Raw genomic sequence first — 6,213 nt, 5'->3', positions numbered from 1 at the left:
GTGCTTCAGGACAGGTATCTTGACGAGTGAGTTGGGTGGTGCCCGGGCTACCTCCACTGTAGCAGCTCACAGGAAGGGTGCAGTGGGACAGGCGGGGTCATTTGCAGGTTGACAGCATAGGGCATCAACAGAAGTCAGTAAAGGAGAGAGCCTCCAGGCCACAGGGGCACAACTGCACGTGACCAAAGGGAGTCTGTGGAGGGTGGCCAACCTTCAATCCCACCCTCCATTGATAGGGCCTCAGTCTAAATCGAAGCATCATTACGACAGCAGGACTTAGAACTGGCTTCCCAGGAGCCCGGGACAGAGGCTGCCAACCACCTTTGCTTACCTGTCAATCAGGGACTCTCCAAAAGATCCTACGCTTACGGTGCCATCTGGCAGCACATTCCACTCCGCTTCTCTCCCAATCAGCAGGAAAGACCTCACAGAAGCCTTGAGCATCAAAGAAAGCAGCAGATCTCCCTCTAGCTTGGAAAGAATTGGGGGGAGAGGAGGGCACTGCCTGGTCTCTGCTGGGGACAGGCAGCACCACTACTGTGCCTTTCACCCCAGCCAACAGCCACCACCTGTAAAACCCTCTCCCCTCCCTCCCTCCCCCTGAACACCCGGAGCCTTGTGTCCTCTGCTCCCTGGCAGGTTCCACCCCATCCCGAGTCAGCTGCTAGCTACTCACAGACCACTCCAACAAACCCACTCCTAGGGAGAGTACGGGGGATTCAGATGCCAGCTTCTGGCTCTAACTAGAATATCCCACACCAGCCCTGAAAAATCAGAGGCTTCCTGCAGAGAGTGGGTAGCAACGCCACCCTGTGACGGGTCAAGAATTACCAGGCTCAGCACAGGGAAGGCTCCTGCTGGCACCCTCAGCCTGGGTAAATGTCGCCCTACCAGCCCAAGGCTGCCGCTTTCCCACACAGTTTGGTTGCTTTGTGAGGAGGCTACTGTCTTGGAGGTATGGCTGAAGGGTCCTATTTAGCAGAACACAGCACACCTTCTCCACTCACCACACTTTGCCCAAGTCCTCCAAAGTGCAGCACATTGACTGGAAGGCTTCAAGAACCTCGCTCTGGGGAGGTGGGATGGGCTGAGGAAAAGGTCCCCTGTCAGGTTGTCTGCCTTCCATTATAGTTGCACGGGCCAGGTACAGAGTCAAGCACCTGCCAGGCACCAGCACCCAGGAGACGACACACAGACAGCAAGAGGGCAGGCTACTCACCAAGGTCACACAGCATGGTAGTACGTCAAGAAGATCCGAGGACAGAGCCTACTACCCACAATCCTGTGCTCATACCACACCACGCAACAGTAGCATCTTGGGAGAACAGCTCCAGGGTCCTGTTAATATCTGTGCCTGCTTCCTCAAACCATTCATGACCCAGTGATTCTAGTCCTAGAAGATGCACAGAAGATGCCAACACGGGGTGAAGGAAAGCTTAGTGGGTAGAACATTGGCTATGCAAGTATGAGGACCCGAGTTCAAGTCCTCAGCACCTGTGTAGAAAGCATGGCCATGAATGCGTGTAACCCCAGCGTTGTGGAGGGAAGGTGGTACAGAGGCTGGCAGAGGGTAAGAACTCACTGGCCAGCCCGGCCTAGCTAACACAGCAAGCTTCCTGTTCAGTGAGAGAGTCAGGCTCAGGTATTAGGTGAAGAGTGAAAGAGGAAGGCACTGGAAGCTCTGCCCTCCATGTGTGCACTTTACACACACACAGGAGAGAGAGAGAGGGAAGAGAGAGGAGAAAAAATCAAGACAGAGAAACAGAGAAAGGCAGACGGACAGACGGACAGACAATAAAAAGATGGGGAAGAGAGAAAAAGGCCGAGAGAGACAGAAACACATACACAGAGGGGGAAGAGGAGCAGGAGGAGGAGAGGGGGGAGAGAGAGACAGAGAGAGAGAGAGAGAGAGAGAGAGAGAGAGAGAGAGAGAGAGAGATATGAATGCCTGGCAACATTCATGGGGAGAACGCTAGTCCAGTCCGTGACCAGATAAAACCCCATGTAGCAATTCCACAGCAAACTAGAGCAGCAGCCCGGACCCTGTCCATTGCTGTGGTGATAACGCACTTTGATCAAAAGTAAGTTGGAAAGGAAAGTTTGTTTTTTTTCTCAGCTTACCTTTCCAAGTCACAGTCCATGATGGAGAGAAATCAAGGTAGGAACTTGAGGCAGAAAGCACAGAGAAGGGCTGCTCACTGACTTGCTCCTCTCTGATGAAGCCCAAGACGGCTGCCTAGGGAATGGCACCGCCCACAGTCAGCTGGCCCCACCCACAGTAAGATGGCCCTGCCCACAGTCAGCCGGCCACGCCCACATCCATTAGCAACCAAGGCAATTACTCAGATTCCAGTCTCATCTAGTCAATCCCTCCAAAGAAGGTTCCTCTTCCCAAAGACTCTAGCATATCAAGTTGACAAAAACTAACCAATACTGCTCTCCCCACCCCCCACCCCACCCCCATCCCTGTCAGAGCCATCCCTGGTCTCTTGTATCCAAAGTTTCACATCCAGGATTCAGCTAACCGTGGGCCAAATAGAAACGCCTCTTTGTTGCTGACATGCTCTGTGTATGCAGGCTGCAGTGTTTGCCAAGTGTTTACAGAACATGCTTCCTAAGCTGTGTGACCGTTCAGGTGGTTCTCTGCGGGCAATAGTTTAAATAGACAGTAAGTAAGTAATTAGTGGGCATGCACTGTTGCAGGATATTTGATCACATTGCGAACCTGAACCCAGAGATTGTGAACTGGAAAAACCTGTTTCTTATTATCATGTGGCTCAGCCCTAGTGCACACCTTCGACCGGAGAGCTTTGTGTAAAGAGGATTAAAGAAGTCAACCACAGCTCAAGAAGCAGAGCGTGCAAGCAACCAGTGGACAGTGAGTGAACCTAAGAGAAGCCAGGAGAGCGAAAGGAAGGTCTGTGAGTTGAAGGGTGTTGAGGACAGTGTGGAGATGAAGATGAAGAAGGAAGGAGGAGGAAGACAAATAGGAGGAGGGGGAGGAGGAGGGAGAGGAGGGAGAGGAGGAGGGAGAGGAGGGAGAGGAGGAGGGGGACTAGGAGGGGGAGGAGGAGGGGGACTAGGAGGAGGAGGAGGGAGAGGAGGAGGAGGGAGAGGAGGAGGAGGAGGGAGAGGAGAAGGAGGGAGAGGAGGAGGAGGGGAGGAGGAGGAGGGAGAGGAGGAGGAGGGAGAGGAGGAGGGAGAGGAGGAGGGGGAGGAAGAAGGGGAGGAGGAGGGGAGGAGGAGGGGGTAGTTTTCCCTTATGGAACATGGTGGAGTAGGAAGGCCAGCAGGGCGCTCTTTCTGCCTCTCTGGGCTAGCAGGCATTCACCTCACCATCTGGCTCCTGAGTCTTCACTGGCAAAATCAAAAGTCTGGGATTTTGTTTTAAAACAACAGCACACAGGTCGTATTCTACACAGTACCTGTTACATGAGAGACTCCCAGTCCACAGACAGATCCGTGGGCCCTGGGACAGTGGACACAGAGGGATGGCTACATTCAGTCACAGTGAAACATGACACCTGCCCCAACTCAGATGAACCTGGTGAATACTGTGCTGGCAACAGCCACCAGACACAGGTGGCCACAGATTGTACAACCCACAGGCAGGTTGACAGGCTGTGGCTCAGCTGGGGAAGAGGATGCTCACAGGGAAGAGAGAGTCCCAGGAGATGATGCCCCAGAGGCCTTGGAGTGACAGGCTGTGTCACACGTGGTTCCTCAGGATGCCTTCAGCTCCTGAGTCTCCTGCCTGACTCCTGGCCAGGTGCCTTCCTGCTGGGCTGACACACACCACACCACACCACACCACACCACACCACACCACACCACACCATGGTCCTCTACAGGAGATGCTCGAGGCAATCCTGCTAGGATCCTGTGAGCCTGTGTCTTGCCTACTCCTGAGGTCGCAGGCAGCAGCCGAGGCTGCCCTGGCCTACAAAGAGGTTCCCCGGGTACACAGCGCCCCCATAGCTTGTGATGTTCCGTCTGGAACATCACATCCTCTGCATAGCAGTGACATGGGAAGAGCGTGCTACACACTCGGGCGCAGCAGTCACCTTTGATGGGGAGCTAGTGACTTCTGCTCTGTGCTGAAGCCACAGAGTGTGTCCCTGGGAGGGGGGAAGCATACTTTAGCTGCCTTTATTTCCCCTTGGCTGCCAGGAAGCTCAGAGTCTCCTCCCGTTTCTCACCCTCAGCTGGGGCCTCAGCATGGCATCGCTCCAGCTGATTGGAACAACTTTTATACCTTTATGATTCACACAGAACACTTCTCTCTCTCTCTCTCTCTCTCTCTCTCTCTCTCTCACACACACACACACACACACACACACACACACACACACCCCTGCTCCATTGTTCGAACAGGTGCACACTCTTTCCCGGCTCCAGAGCCTCCCCAGCCTCCTTCACCAGGCACTTACTACCCACCACCTGATATTACCTAGTACATACAGCAAGGGGTCTCACAGGGGCCCAACCCTCTGACCAGGCCCGCAAACCTTCACAACGATGACATAGGCAGCCTGGCCACTGCCTGTCCCAAAGAGCTAACAAGTCCTCAGACACTCTGCAGGGCTCTTTCTGAAAAGCCAACCTTTCTAGGACGATCCTGAGCCTCTGGGTGAGGGTCCGGCAGGTCACACGGGGCTGGCCATGGGATGGAGGCAGACAGGAGGCCCACCCCTCTGACCACTCCACAGTGCAGAATAGCAGAGAGGAAGAGGAAAGGGACTTCAAGGCCGAAGCCGTCTGCTCTCATAAAGGTCCTTGCAGGAGGAGGGGTGGCTTGGACTTTCCTTGCTCCAATAGATTCGAGGTTAAACTTACAGGTGAGGATTTGTGACATGACACCAGGGCAGCCACCTACAACCAACTGCTGTAGCGTCTGCTCATGGGATAGCTAAGCCAGTGAGACACAGGACAAGAGAGGAGCCTGCCCCCCCCCCCCCCAGCACCGCTGCGAGGTGGAGGAGTGAGCACTAAAGGGAGCACTAAAGGGCTCAGGAGTCTTTTGGAGGTGGGCAAACATGCTCACTGGAATTGGGCTGTGACAGAGGCTGAATTCTGAGTATGCTGAACTACTAAGGTCAGCATGTCTTCAAAGGGTGAGTCTTACAGTGCATGAACTGCCTCTCTATATTGAAACTCCATGCCTGCGAACAGGTGGTGGTGGGGATATCAAACCACACACTGGTTACACCAGCTTCATGAGGTCCCAGACACAAAACATGGCACAAATAGGAAGAGCCTGGCACAGAGATTCCACCGAACTGGAGAAAAGGATCGTACCCCAGCTGTACCAGGAAGCACTCGGGCCCAAGGAACAGCCAGGCTCCCCCTTACCTTCCCCTGGCACGCGTAGCTCCCCCCAAAAACAAGGTAAGAATATGCTGGAGGCTAAATTGAAGTTTTGGATGAAGATTTCAAGACAGCCCAGTACTGAGTCTGTCGTGTGGCTACAAGTGATCTGATCGTAGGCAGGTCTACAATGAAAAAGAGCAAACTGGACAAAAAGAAATAAAAAGTCTGAAGAGAAAAGAACACCAGGAAATCCCAAGTTAGAGCTGCGATGTGAGCTGAAAGAGAAAAGGAGAGGATGTTGTACCCTTAGGGTGAGGTTGTACCCCACCCAGATAATTCTGCGGTTCTCTGCTCCTACAGAGCAACAACTTATCAAAGATTATGCAAACGTGATCCACAGAGCTGGGCCAGGCTCCATCCCAAGCAGGCAGCAGCATCAGTGTGGTTCTGGCTTTAGAATCATAAAGGATACAGGAGCAAATATATGGGTGGAATCTTCTCCTGCGGAAAGGATGCTGGGGCCAGGTGTGTGGCAGGCACGGGAGTTTCTGCATGGAAGTCCTGAGAGGCTGTTGCATGAGGCTGTGAAAGTGAAACCTGGGTTGTGTTGGAGACCCAGGGCCATGGGTGCCTACCGGGGGGAGTGGCATGCTGGGCGTGGGACCAGTCTGATCAGAGAGAGCAAGGGGAGGGGGATGTGGCAGTTGGCAAAGCTGGAAGGATAGAGCCGCCTAAGCCTTTTGACATCAGACATGGAGTTACAGAATTGCCCTGATGGGTTTCAGTCTCGCTTTAGTGCAGTGTCTTCCTTCGTCCCTTTTCCTTCCTTCCGTGTGTATTTTGGAATGTGTATTCCGTGCCATTGTACCTTGAAGTACATACATAAGAGATTGTCCTGAGCCT

Source organism: Apodemus sylvaticus, chromosome 21 (genome assembly GCF_947179515.1).
Source record: "Apodemus sylvaticus chromosome 21, mApoSyl1.1, whole genome shotgun sequence".
Classification (NCBI taxonomy): Eukaryota; Metazoa; Chordata; class Mammalia; order Rodentia; family Muridae; genus Apodemus; species Apodemus sylvaticus.
Note: the sequence above shows the minus strand (reverse complement) of the source record.